The sequence below is a fragment of the Helicoverpa zea genome, chromosome 3 (genome assembly GCF_022581195.2).
Source record: "Helicoverpa zea isolate HzStark_Cry1AcR chromosome 3, ilHelZeax1.1, whole genome shotgun sequence".
Lineage (NCBI taxonomy): Eukaryota > Metazoa > Arthropoda > Insecta > Lepidoptera > Noctuidae > Helicoverpa > Helicoverpa zea.
In genome coordinates, this window is record NC_061454.1 from 13,089,600 (window position 1) to 13,104,068 (window position 14,469).

At 35.1% G+C, this 14,469-nt stretch overlaps 4 non-coding genes across 4 annotated transcripts; 2 read left to right on the forward strand and 2 right to left on the reverse strand.

The window, feature by feature from the left end:
• Positions 1 to 2,160: 2,160 nt before the first annotated feature.
• On the forward strand, positions 2,161 to 2,279 carry LOC124629442. The gene has a single exon (XR_006984296.1). It is a non-coding gene; the product is annotated as a 5S ribosomal RNA (ribosomal RNA).
• Positions 2,280 to 7,681: 5,402 nt separating this feature from the next.
• On the forward strand, positions 7,682 to 7,800 carry LOC124629439. Its single transcript, XR_006984293.1, has one exon. It is a non-coding gene; the product is annotated as a 5S ribosomal RNA (ribosomal RNA).
• Positions 7,801 to 8,151: 351 nt separating this feature from the next.
• On the reverse strand, positions 8,152 to 8,270 carry LOC124629440. The gene has a single exon (XR_006984294.1). It is a non-coding gene; the product is annotated as a 5S ribosomal RNA (ribosomal RNA).
• Positions 8,271 to 13,114: 4,844 nt separating this feature from the next.
• On the reverse strand, positions 13,115 to 13,233 carry LOC124629441. Its single transcript, XR_006984295.1, has one exon. It is a non-coding gene; the product is annotated as a 5S ribosomal RNA (ribosomal RNA).
• Positions 13,234 to 14,469: the final 1,236 nt, after the last annotated feature.

The window sequence follows — 14,469 nt, forward strand, 5'->3', positions numbered from 1 at the left end:
CTTTGTTCACAAAATTTTAACAAAAACTTTGCACCTACCACAGCTATTTCTCCACCACCCAAAGGTAGACTGGCAGAAAACGCCTATGGCGTTAAGTCCGCCTTTCAATTTTGTACGAAATGTGGAGAAGCATTAAATAAATAAATAAATATAAAGATTTGGAAATAGAGATATCTGCCCAAAAATGTTGGTCAAAGAATTGAAATTATTTCTCGTGTCTATGATAGAAATTCGAACATAAGATTGAGAACTCCTCCTTTTTGCTAAATAAACCTTTAACTAAATAATTCTAAAGTTTTGTGATTTTTTGCATAAGTTAGGTGTTAGTTTGAAACGTATATTAACACAGAACACGTAAAACATAAACAAATAGGTGAATTTAGAATAGTTACCCACAGTTAAATCTTTATAAATCATCATCTCAAAATAATATAGGTAGATAGGCTTTTTATTAGTTTTTCAGTGGTTATTCTAGCCTTGAACTCAAACAGATCACATATAATTGGTCTCTAAAAATAATTCATAATATTGATTTCACTTTGAAGTATTTTAAGCCACTGCTAAAAATATTTCAAATTGACTTGTAATTATAATTAAATTACACACTTTTACTACGGTATAGAATAACCTTGTAATCGGAACCGGTTTATTTTGAGGATAATTATTTAATTACCCAATCATTTTCATTATAATTACAAAGGTTAAACTGGTTTTAATATGCGGCTATTTATCACAAATTCCTACTTTGTATTAAACTACCTGTTCCTATCGGTTAAACCTATGTGAATGCCTGTCCTTTCTCAGACTCCAGAAAAATAAATACACACGGATGTCACTAAGGTAAGCGTATAAATCCAGAAAGAATCCGAACAGCAATGATAGCAATGTGATGTGACAATCCAGTTTTAGTATAATTGACCCTCATGTCAGTATTGTTAAATTCACAGTAATTAGCTACACCTAATGAAAATAAACCGATTAACCAGTAAATTAACAATTCAAGCATAAATGCGTCTATATGGATAAGTATGTCCATACACCCATCTTCGTTAAAGGTAGTACCAGTTCCATAAAATAAAGTAAGATTTAGGCCTCTGTCAAAATATATTTCTTCAGAGATTGAATGTAATGACATTAATATCAAACAAAAAAGAAGCACTCTTGATAATTTAGCTAAAAAACTTCAACTAGCAAAGGGGACATCGTATTTTAATTCAAAAACGACGCGCCATCCATTTTCCTAAATCGAACGCGTCATCAATTAAATTACTTTACCCCTATTGTGACGAACAAAACATGGACTCTTTACCAACATACCCCTAACTTACGACACACAAAAATCAACCTTACCACCTTACATTAGAGTCTTTAAAAACTGCATGTGGAAGTTTGTGAGGGGATGGTAGGGTAAGTTGGTACAGTGAGGAAATTTCTACCGAATTCTGTCTGAAGGGAAGCTCTTTATGTGGTCCCATGGGAGCCATGGTGTATGCAACTTGTGTCTCGCAGCGTCTGTGTTTGTCTTCGACAGGGGGAAGTTTTTGTTTGGACCTTAAATGTGTATCTACAATTGACTACAGAAGCGATATTGATATGGTAAGGACAAAATAGTATAGTATTTAGTACAATATTTCTTATATAACCTTACCCATACAAAATGGTCCATTTTAAGGTTCTTTTGAAACCGTTTGGTAGTTCAACTATTTCTTGCTAAAACTACCAAACCGACTTAATCGGTAAAAAATACTACTAAATATTTTTTAAAGAAGCTTTCATATCATCTAAAACAGACAATTGCAATGATAGCTAAAAAGTTCAAAGTTTTTTCTGAAAAAAAAAGCCAATTGATTCGTATGGAATTATACGGTTAAGTACCTACATTAATGTCCTTTTGTCAATTGAGATCAGACCATAATGGGGCGTTTATTGATCGTTTACTTAAAACTGAGCTATGATAAGTCCTCTCTAGAGGAGGCCGGACTTAATGGAACATTGTGTTTGTTTTTGAAGTAAAACTGAATATTTTCAGAAAAGACTTACATTAATTAAAATTTTGCTAACCCGAGAGATTAATAAATAACTGAATTAAAAAACGAAATACAAGCAATGTGTATTCAGTTCCATAACTAAAATGTTGCCATGAATTTTACATTTGATATCGTCAACGTCCATACCACGTTGAAAGCACCGGTTCTCGTCCGATCACCGAAGTTAAGCAACATCGGGCGCGGTCAGTACTTGGATGGGTGACCGCCTGGGAACACCGCGTGACGTTAAATATATTTTTTTAAAATTTTTTAGTACATCTTGAAAACAATAGGTATTCTTTTAATTTTTTCATCCCTGACACTGGTGTGCATTCTGTTACTGTTGTTACAGCCTTTTTATCGTCCCACTGCTGGGCACAGGCCTCCTCTCACATGGAGAAGGATTGAGCATTAATCACCACGCTTGCTCAATGCGGGTTGGTGATTTCAGACTTTTTATAGTCCAGGTTTCCTCAAGATGTTTTCCTTCACCTTTTTATCAGCCATTGGTGTCTAAGTATACTTAGAAAGTACATACAAACTTAGAAAAGTTGCATTGGTACTTGCCTGACCCTGGAATCGAACCCACACCCTCATACTCGAAAGGTTGGTTCTTTACCCACTAGGCCACCACGACTCCACTAGGCCACCACGACTCCATGTGTGCATTCAAATATGTACATTATACATTTGCGTCTAACAATTTGTTATACCTATTATATTAAATCGGAATATTTTAATGTCATGTAAATTAATACATTCTTGTAATATTACATTTCAAAACAAATTAATCCCGCCATCTTAAATCTTACATTCAAATTCAGCGAGATCTCAAGCTGCGACTTTAAAATTATTATTATTTTGATATTTAAATAAAATAAATACAAGCACTTAGATTTGAAAATGGAAAACAGTTTCTAAAATTGTTTTGGACAAATTAAAACCACAAAAAATGTCCATTAAATATTTTTGTTAAGCTTTTGCACAATTCACTACTTTTAAATCAAAGTAATGTAGGTACACCTACTAATAACCTATACACCCACTGACGATTATTTCTTAACGTAGGTATGTATGTAGTTCAAAATAATCACTTCTTCAGAGATCATGACGTACTTAATATTCTGATTGTTACAAAATCTAAACATAAACCACACTACTGTGTACAGTACACCACAAACACACACAAAAAAAAACTTCAGTATCCTCACCATTTCTCCCGCCCATCCCCAAACTCACACTAGTAGAATCAACTGAACTTTTTTCCCATCACTCAAGTACATCTCTGTATCTAATTCTACCATTCTACCATTGAGTTATCTGTCCAGAATGGCCCCTATAAGTTGCACTGGTCACTTTAAGGACCAATTGAGAAGCTTACAAATAGATTTTTTATCCATATAATCCAATATGGGGTAAATTGAGCCTTTTGTGATTGAATGCGTCGGCGTTTTTTCTGTATTTCTTGGTAGTTGTTGAGTTTTCGTGTTTGGGGTGAGTTTTCCGTGGTCATTAATGGGGTGAGGGTTGTTTAAGTTGTCTGACGGAATAATTATTTATCAAATTATTATTTTTTCTAAGCGGTCTTACAAACAGCCATCAAATGTAAAAGTTTGGCGAGTTCAGACTTAAGATACACACCTATGTAATTATTAAAATTTAATTAAATAAATAAAAAATAATAATAATGTTATTCCGCTTTGCCAGAAAATAAATAACAATGGAGTTGTTCAGCACACTATTAAGATTGCCACGGGTAAGATATACTGTATACTCTCAAAATACGGATGGATGACGATATGACAACAATATAGCAACAAGCACGTATCATAAATAGTGAGTCAAGTTTCCAATACTCCAATAACACAATACCCAACAAAATTAATTCCAACCAAAAGATGAAAATGATCAATATTCATGATTTCCAAATGCCCATAAATATTTAGTTGATATCTTAATAATAGGTGCAGAATTCAGACCCTCGGCTTGCAAGACATGGGTACCCCTAAATTGGTCGAAATTGTTGTGATCCGTATAATACTAAGTTTGCGTGATGATAAATGGGTAGGGCGCGTTTTGATACTGCTCTGCGGTATTCGGAATTAAAATTGTTAATGTGGGCTGACATTGTGGAATGTTTGTGTGTGAGAGTTATGTAAGGGGTGTTTTCGTGTAGGTATAATAGGTATTAAATGCCTAGCATACATACACATATTAGGTACATATTAGAGATTAATTAAAACACGACAGTATCTGTACTTAGTTTATCATGGAAGAGATAATATTAGTTTTATATACCTACCTACATCTTTTTATGGGAAATCATAAAATGTCCCCTTCTGCTGTGGGTGCAACACAAGGGAGTGACAGACTTATTGTCGAATAGGAACCCATCATGTTCCTTCTTAAGTCCTCTGTGTATCACGATCGTGGTAACTATATCGAAAAATCACGCAGCACATACCAACCCCTAAAACAAATGAAAGAAAACTGGCAAATGTATTTTCTAATATTTTTCCAGTCTACACTCCTGATATCATGCCTTCTGTTATTATAGAACTATTTCTGTGATTATTTTTTGAAATCATCAAACGTCTTTATTTACACTAATTAAACAGCTGGCCCAAAGACTTTTAATCAGTTTTCACAAATAGTTTTACATCGAACCCAAATTAGATTAAGCAGTTAATTCTTATAAATGACTTGCGCAATCGCAGGTATTATCTTAAAAGATGATTTTGAAGAATTTCAATTGAATCGGATTATCTTGCATTAAAGCAAAATAAGTCCTCAAAGATAAAGCTTAAGAAATTCTTTGATCACTACAAAGTCTGAGATAATTCTAAATCTCAAACAGGTGCCTAATATTGTATTCTGTGAAATTCGTTTTATCTGAATTAATTTCTGTTATTTTATCTGTTTCTTTTTACATATTTTTCTATGTTGCCAGACCAATTAGATGATTTAACACTAGGCCAGGCAAGAACTTCTATTTTTTTTATGTAGGTACCTATTAGTTTGCCTAGTTATTGTTCTTTAAGATAAAATTGGTTTCCACCAGACAAGCTTAAAGTAAGTATCTATTCCACGGGGATAAAGTCGCTGGTGAAATTAAACATTTCGCAAAAGGTACCTAAACAGGCATTTTTTAAGATCTGAGAAATTAATGCAAAATTATGATGAAGTTCTATGTTTATCCATAGTTTTCATTAACACGATTACACAATTATTCAAAACAGGTGCAAAATATGCAGGTGTATTTAACTTGAAAAAGTCATAGGTATAGAACTGTAATATAAAGTTAATATTACCATTGCAAATTCTGCATACACAGGTACTTACAGTTACCGGCACGGATGTCGGGCTCTCGGCGGAAGAGTGGGGATCGCTTTGCGCACCCGTACGCATAAGGCAATAAGGCAGTAAATCGCTTGTGCGCAGGTGAAGGTCAGGGCCCGACATCCGTGCCGGTAACTGTACCTCACTTAACAACCCTCTCAATCCAAAACAAAGTTATCAAAGGAAATATAAATAACACGGTTAATTATAACACAAAGACATCTAAAGTCTTTGAATTCAAATCCGACCCCACGGAACCCTAATTCGAGTAAATCTTTAATTCCTGTCTCACCCCTCGATTTAGAATTTACTCTTTCTCTCATATTGACAGGGGAGGTAAACCTGAGGGATTATCCTAATATTATAAATGCAAAAATGAGTTGGTTTATTACGCTTTACGAGAAGTTAGTATAGAGATAGGACATATTTTTATCTAGGCATTGGGCAGAGAAAGAATTATAGTTATCAGCACGAATCTTGAGCTCTGACCTTCACCTGCGCAGAAGTAATTTATTGGGTCCCTTTTGTGGTATGAAGTGAGGCGTGGGGGCGGGCTAAAGCGGTGATTGGCCCGCAGTGCATCGTCAGTCATCATCAGTCACTCGGGATTGGTTCTTTGCTAATAAATCACTTCTGCGCAGATGTAGGTCAGAGCTCAAGATTCGTGCCGATAACTATAAAATCGGACGAAAATCTGGTAGATGATCAAGGGCCGACGGAAACTATGAAAGTGAAGCGTTAGTAAGTGCAATAGGTGATTGTTTCTATCCCATACAAATTGCAGAACAGATATTTGTGACACATGGCAACTATGATAGGATAGACCATGTACTACATAAATCAATCATACGTTAAGGTTTTTTTTATTTTTTAAACCAGCATGTTTTAGCAAAGCGGTCTTATAGAAAGGGAAACATAAAATATTTTTTGCGACTGCGTTATTGAAATGGCAATTGAAAAAAAAACCCTCATTTGAATTCTGTATTGAATTCCGATATTCCGATGCACACCACCAAAGAGTTACCATTTTAATATTTGATTACTGGCCTTCTAAACCTTTCAAACGCACGTTCCAAAAAGGTTGTCTACCCACGATGCGTTCGGAAACACAAGTGGCGTACAAAACATTTGAAATAGTTCCCCTAGCTTGCACCGAACTTGTTCTTGTTTCTGCATTCGAATTACCTGAGGGAATATCCGAATATCCAGTAGGCTAGGGTCCAAGATGTTGAGGAGATGGAAGTGGCCTGTTAGTAGATTAGATTAGATTAGATTAGTTAGTAGATTTCGGCCTAAAGAAGATTAGTAAAATGGTTTTTATGATAATTTTAAAATGTGTGTTCAGTTACGGATAGATTTTGATTGTTTTTTTTTTGCAGGCTACCGTTGGAACAAAATGTAAGTTTGTATGTATATGAATTGTTGTACAAAGAGTTTACCTTGCATATATATCATTGATTGATATCTATACTAATATTATAAAGCTGAAGAGTTTGTTTGTTTGTTTGTTTGAACGCGCTAATCTCAGGAACTACTGGTCCGATTTGCAAATTTCTTTCAGTGTTAGATAGCCCATTTATCGAGGAAGGCTATAGGCTACTTTTTATCCCGGTACGGGAAGTAGTTCCCACGGGATGCGGGTGAAACCGCTGGCAGAAGCTAGTCATTTATATTGCACTGTGGCCGTCTGATGGGCTGAGGTGAGTAAAAGTTTAAAAAAACTTACTATTATTTAAAATAAAAGCAAGTATAACGGACATCAATGAAGTGGGTCACCTTTAGAAGTACATAGGCAAGCTACTAAAACTGGTTATTTATTTCGACTCCGTTAAAACTATGAACCGCTTCCAGTCTCCTTTAAATCCGTGACCATAATTCTAAAAGGAACACAAAAGCCCCATACAGCATTATCTAATTTATTATTGTTTCAAATGAAACTAATTTCTTTGATCATAAATAATGAGGAACCTCAAATAATGTAGAATTTCAGTAGTAAGCGTCTCGAGGGAACTATGGAGCAATACTAACAGTCGTGTATTGCTGTGCAAGTTTTGATAGGCGTTCTGTTGCGCTCTTTCTTCCAATGTGGATGATTATTTTTTTACAATAAAATGGTGCTAGTTAATGTACCTACGACTAAATTCGTCCTGTTAATGTGTGAAATAATGACTGCCTAATCAATATTTCTAAAATCTACGAAACAATGGGTTATGCGTTTAAAAATCAAAATTTCAAAGGTGGGATTAAAAAAACTGCAAATTCTGTACGTGTGCATGTGTAAGTGTGACTTGTCCCATAATTTCTACACCATCAATGTCAACGTCCATACCACGTTGAAAGCACCGGTTCTCGTCCGATCACCGAAGTTAAGCAACATCGGGCGCGGTCAGTACTTGGATGGGTGACCGCCTGGGAACACCGCGTGACGTTGACTTTTTGCAATTTCTACAAACCCATTTAACTTTTTTCAAAAACTTAATGTCGATAGGTAAATAATCAGTGTTTTCTTTTTTTTTGGTTCTTTCAATTAACGGAACATTTCCTTCAATTGTAACATTAATATCCCGAACACTTTGTGTCTGGGCCGCGGGCCTTTTTAACCATTTTGAGGGTCATTAAACTAAACGCATTAGGCGAAAGGGCGCAACTGATCAAGTGTAAATATCTAATGTTTTTATTTGCGCCATTCGGAGGGTCATATTGGGGAATGTAAAACACTGGAAAAGAACATTTAAGTATATCTTCAACAATTATTTAAAAAAGGTAAAATAAATAAATGACAAAAAGTCAACGTCACGCGGTGTTCCCAGGCGGTCACCCATCCAAGTACTGACCGCGCCCGATGTTGCTTAACTTCGGTGATCGGACGAGAACCGGTGCTTTCAACGTGGTATGGACGTTGACGAGTGTCAATGAGAAAATAAAAACCATTTGATATTTTAAGTCGGAGGTATTTTATCAGGAAGCACAGTATGCTATTAAAAAATATTTTTTTTTCTGTCTTGTCAGCGCGATAATACCAGCTTTCTACAGATGTACAGATTCATTGTCCCATAAAATTAGTTCTTATCCAAAATTTTCAAATCCAAGTTCACAGCAGGGTTTTAAAGCTGGGCGGCATTAATTTGGCAAAATCGAGCGACATTTCACGACATTTTGGCAGATGTTAGCTTTAAATCGCCATCGTAATTGATTGGACCGAGATTTGCACATTTTTTATTTTATTTTTTTGTCTAAATCATGACTGGATCAGTTTGGTTAATGGCTTAGGCGGTACCCGTCTGACTTAATCGTATTTGTACAAGATAAATGGTATGCGATCTTTGAATGGTTTATAGTCAAAGCATAGGGACAGATGCAAATGATGCTTGGTATCATTTTACTTATAACTACGCTTCTTTTCTACCTATTTAATAAATAACAATAGAAATTGATGTTCGAGAAACCTAAAAATGTACGCTTACCGAACGCTTACCGAACGCGTACCGCTTAATCTGTAGGCGCTTTGATCTTTAAGACATAATATGTACATTTCTTTTACATTTAATTAAAGTTGTCTCAAAAATGCATCAGTGTGTTGACGTCGGTCCCACGTCCACTTCCCTTAGTTAGGGACTCCATAATCTTTCGTGTATCATTGAGCAAATAATATTAAACCAACTTATCATTCAAAATTCACTAATTACACTTCATCTCGTTTACCCAACAAAATCCACACACTTACCATAATTAAATAAACCTTAACATCTAGAAAAACATGTCAGATGAAAACGCGAACATTAGATAAGAATGATTCGACTCCGACCTTACTGTATTTATATCAAAATAAAATGCAACCAATTACATTAAAACGAAAGTCGGGCTCTGGAGTTGAATGCAAATATAAAAAGGAACCCCCGAGCCCCCGAGCCCTCTTGCACCCGCGAACCCCCGTGAACCCACGTGAACCCCCCGTCTCGTGGGTAAACATCGGGGATGAATTAAAATTATAACGAGTACCTCCACTTATTTATGCATGTAAAGTATTTGGTTTCTTATGAAATATAGTGATGTGCGCGGAATTTTAAATTATGGGGCAGTCAGCGTTTTTCGGGGTTAAGTATAGGCTTAGTTAAGTATTCAATAGGTACTTACCTTTTTAGAGGATTGGGACTTCCAAGAATTACAGCAATATAATAAGTACAGCGAATAGAGAAATTTAAAATATTTTTTCGACATTCGCCGGAATGTATCTAAGAACCGTAAATTAAAGTTCTGTGTTAATTTTTGCCACCGATTTCCAAAGCTTATTAATTGCTTGCCAAAGCCAAATTGATTTTGGACAAATACCCTATCTTTCGATCTTTTCGATACCTAGGATTTATTTACTTAACTATAAATAAATATACTTCGATACATCAGCCCCCACAATTTTATTTCAATTTTCACTTTCCTTTTTTTTCACGCAAAAAGCGCCTGAACACTCAAGATGCATTTACCATATTGCGTAAATTTCTAGAACCATCTACTAAGACATCAAAACAGTACTGTCTTGAAAAAAGTCAGTAGCAGTAGTAAGTCAGTCATTATATGTGGCGATTTCAATATTAATATTTTAGAAAGTAATATTGTAAGTTCGAGTTTCTTAAATCTTTTTAAATCATTTAATATGCGTAACGTTTTCGAAGAACCTACTAGGATAACACCAACTACTGCTACTTGTATAGATAATGTTTTTTGCAGCTGTGAGTACCTACATAAGGAAATAGTGAATTACTTGCCCTCTGATCACAGCGGACAAGTTGTCACTTTTCGCACTAACTCTCCACCAGAGAAAACACAAATAAAATTTAGGGAATATACTTTTAAAAAAATCGATAAATTCAATCAAACTTTAGGTGATAAACTGTGTGCACATAGCTTAAATCTTAAAAATTCAAGTGATATTTACGCCGATTTTTTCTCTATATTAAACAAACAATTCAACTTAGCTTTTCCAGTTAAAACTAAAATGATTAAGTCCAAGTTCTTATTTAGTGACTGGGCAACTCCTGGTATTCGTAAAAGTAGACAAAAGCTGTTTGAACTTTATGGTTTAAAGCCTTATAGCACCGATCCAAGTTTCCGTGACCACGTCTCAAAATATTCGAAAATATTTAAAAACGTTTGTAAACAGGCTAAATCTATTCATATTAGAAATAAAATAAAAAATTCTAAGGATAAAATAAAAACAACTTGGACAGTAATTAATAACGAAACAGGTAGGCGAAAAGTTCGCAAAACTGATTTTAGCCTAGAAACTCATAAAGGCCTCATCAACGGTAACCTTGAAGTAGCTCAAGAGTTTGAAGCATTCTTCACCAAAATACCTTTCGAAACTACAAAATCATTAAATTCTTCAACCGCCGTATCTATCGATTTACTCAAAACAAATGTAAAGCCATGCAGTTCAGTATTTAAATTTCAACATACCAGCCCCGAGGCTGTTGTTAAGGCCTTTAAAGATCTTAAAATAAAATCAACAGAAGATCTTTGGGGTATGTCTGTCAAGGTGTGTAGGTCAATTATTGAAACTATTGCACCCTATTTAGCTTACATCTTTAATGTTAGCGTAGACCAAGGCGTGTTTCCTGATCTAATGAAACACAGTAAAGTAGTACCTTTATTTAAATCGGGAAATAGCAAAGAATCAAACAACTATAGACCCGTTTCTGTTTTACCGGTTCTCAGCAAGGTATTCGAAAAGTTGATGCTTGCACAAATGTTGCGCCATTTCAATAAAAACTTCATTTTTCATAACGAACAATACGGTTTCACCAAAGGTCGCTGTACAACCGATGCTGGTGTAACTTTGATCAAGCACATCTTTAAGGCTTGGGAGGAAGCTGAAGACTCGATTGGAATTTTCTGCGATCTCTCAAAAGCGTTTGACTGCGTAAATCACGAAACGCTTTTGCAGAAGCTAGAGCATTACGGAATCAAAGATACATCCCTCCAGTTATTAAAATCGTATCTAAACGATCGGCAACTTAAAGTTCAAGTAAACGGCGTAAATTCACTAGGCTCAATGATGGCAATGGGCGTACCACAAGGTTCCATATTAGGTCCGTTCCTCTTTTTAGTTTATATTAATGATTTGCCCTATCTATTTGATAATCAACCTAGGATGGTGTTGTTTGCCGATGATACCTCTCTTATTTTTAATATTGATCGACGTAGACGTAACCTAGACGACGTAAACAATTCCATTATCCAGGTTCAAAATTGGTTCAACGCAAATAACTTGGCTCTTAATGAAAAAAAAACAAAATGCATTCGATTTTCATTGCCAAATGTAAAAAGTAGTGAATGTGACATAATACTCAATAGTCAAAAACTAGAATTTATAAATCAGACAGTTTTCCTGGGAATCACTCTTGACAAAAAACTACAATGGGGACCCCACATAACATCTCTTGCGGGTCGTCTTAGCTCGGCCGCCTATGCTATTAGAAAGATGAGGCAGCTAGCGGACGTAGAAACAGCTAGACTGGTATATTTTAGTTACTTCCACAGCATCATGTCGTACGGCATTCTGCTGTGGGGACGAGCTGCTGACATTGAATGCATATTTATCTTACAAAAGCGAGCGGTCAGAGCTATGTACAACTTACGTGGTCGTGAATCTCTTAGGGAACTGTTTAAAAAAATTAATATCATGACCGTACCTTGCCAATTTATTTATGAAAATATCATGTATGTTAGGAAAAACTTACATTTGTTTGATAAAATATGTGATAGACATAATTATAACACTAGAAATAAAAATAAGTTAGCTATCCCGCAGTTTAGATTATCTAAAGTACATACATCTTTCATGGGATATTGTGTCAAATGTTATAATAAAATACCAGACAACATTCTGGAATTGAATGACTTGCGGTTTAAAACTCATATAAAAGCCACACTTTGTAAGCAAGCATATTATAAATTAGAAGATTACATTCAAGATAAAAATGCTTGGAAACATGCTGGTCCTGCTCCATAGGACATACTGACAATATCTAATTAATTAACAAATTAAAACTACACCAGCAAATAAAATTGTATTCATCTTTTGATTATTAAAATTTGTTTGTAACTTTGTACCAAAATATAAACCAATTTGTAAATGTGAACACCATGTAGCATTTTAATTGTCACTTTATCCTCATTTGTCTTTGCGATTCTACATGATCTTCGCATGCTTTTACTGTATGTATCAATACATACAAACTGTAATACTATATTATTTTTAAAAAGAGTAACCATGGAGTTTCTTGCCCGTTCTTCTCCATAGGAAGCTACTTTTGGAATGGGCAACTAGAATCAAACTTAGTTATAATTTTGACGTTCATAAGTGCTTGTAAAGGCCTAAATGAAATAAATGATTTGACTTTGACTTTGACTTTGACTTTACTGTGTAAATTCTATTTAAAGCAGTGTTGGTATTAACTATTCATATTTTATCGACATGAGCCATATTTGCAGGCCTGTCTTGCATGTGTCGTCCCTTGAGAGTGGGAAAAAAACACATGTGTAAACGCGTTTTCCCCTCACTATTTTTTGTGAAGGGGTGAGATTCGGAAAATGTTTTGTGACACTTTGTCTGTGAATTTTTCGTAGATTTATTGATTGAAGGCGATTTTTGAGTATGACACTATGACAAGGCAAAAATATTAGAAGAAGCTTAGTATTTACAATGAAAATTAAAGTGCTAGAAGACATATTGAGCGGTGGAAAGAACAAAAAGTCAACGTCACGCGGTGTTCCCAGGCAGTCACCCATCCAAGTACTGACCGCGCCCGATGTTGCTTAACTTCGGTGATCGGACGAGAACCGGTGCTTTCAACGTGGTATGGACGTTGACGACTCTGTCCTTAAAATTAAAGCTCATATCACGTAATCAAAGGGTAGAAGGACAATAATATGACGCTTTAAACCGATTTCTACGAAACGCTCTATTATTATTTTTTTTACAGAAATGGACTTGTTCACACAAACAAATAGCCATAATTAGTACGCATTAGAATTATAAATTACCAGGAACTGTCAACACTCCCTTTTTTCAAACATTTATAGAGGAAACATAAAAAGTTCGCGTGACACAAATGTATTGAAAGTTAATAGGGAATTAACCGGAAAGGGCGTTCTAAACGGAAACTATTATTTTTGATAAAACAGGAGGGGTTTAGCAACAAGCAAATAACGTTTGAAATGCTGACAATATAATTTTGGTCGATTAATCATGCGTAATAAAAATTTTTACTTTGATGACTCATCTATCCATACTTTAGGTATCTAAATTGATATTTTAAACCCCAAATTATAACACCGGAGATAAAACTTTTATTTTTCTGACTGACTGAAAGGCGCCAATTTTAAGAGTATGAGCACATGTGGTTTGGAAGAGTTTTTCTTTGGAACGAATTAAATGGTTTTGATAATAATTCATCGGAAAGTTCCCTCGGTGCTCGAATTGTATAGGACCTGGCAACATGGTACATTTATACAAGCTGTTGATTTGCATCCGTGCCATATTCAAGGACGTAATTATGCTTATGATTCTCGACCCAAATCAACAAAAAAATTGGTATTTTTTTTTTTTTTTTTCGGAATTTCGTCAATGTCATCTAGCCGTATTTTAACTTGGCGCGTGTGTTACTGGCCTTAAAATCGTGCTGCGCCCCCACACAAACGCAAACACAAAGCATACGCAACGATTGTTCATAAAATTGGATTACTTCTGAAATACTACGACATTACAATGACAAAAAAAGCAGTGTATATTAGCTATTTCCCGTCTACTGTAATTCCAATCGATTATTTACGTATTTTATGTCCTCCTCCTGACGTATGGCACAAATGCAAATCAACACCTTGTATAAAAATACAATAAAATACAAGCGAAACGAAAAGTCTCACTTAAAATGGACACTTTAGAATCAATTCCCATTTCCTCAACACTACTAAATTAAGAAGTAAAATCCACATTAATAAGAATCTTAGGGAGCCATAAATTTATCCATAATCCGACTGGATACAAGCTGAGTGGGGGGACTAATGGCTCGTCTAAAACAAAGCCAAAGTTTTAAATTAGTACCGA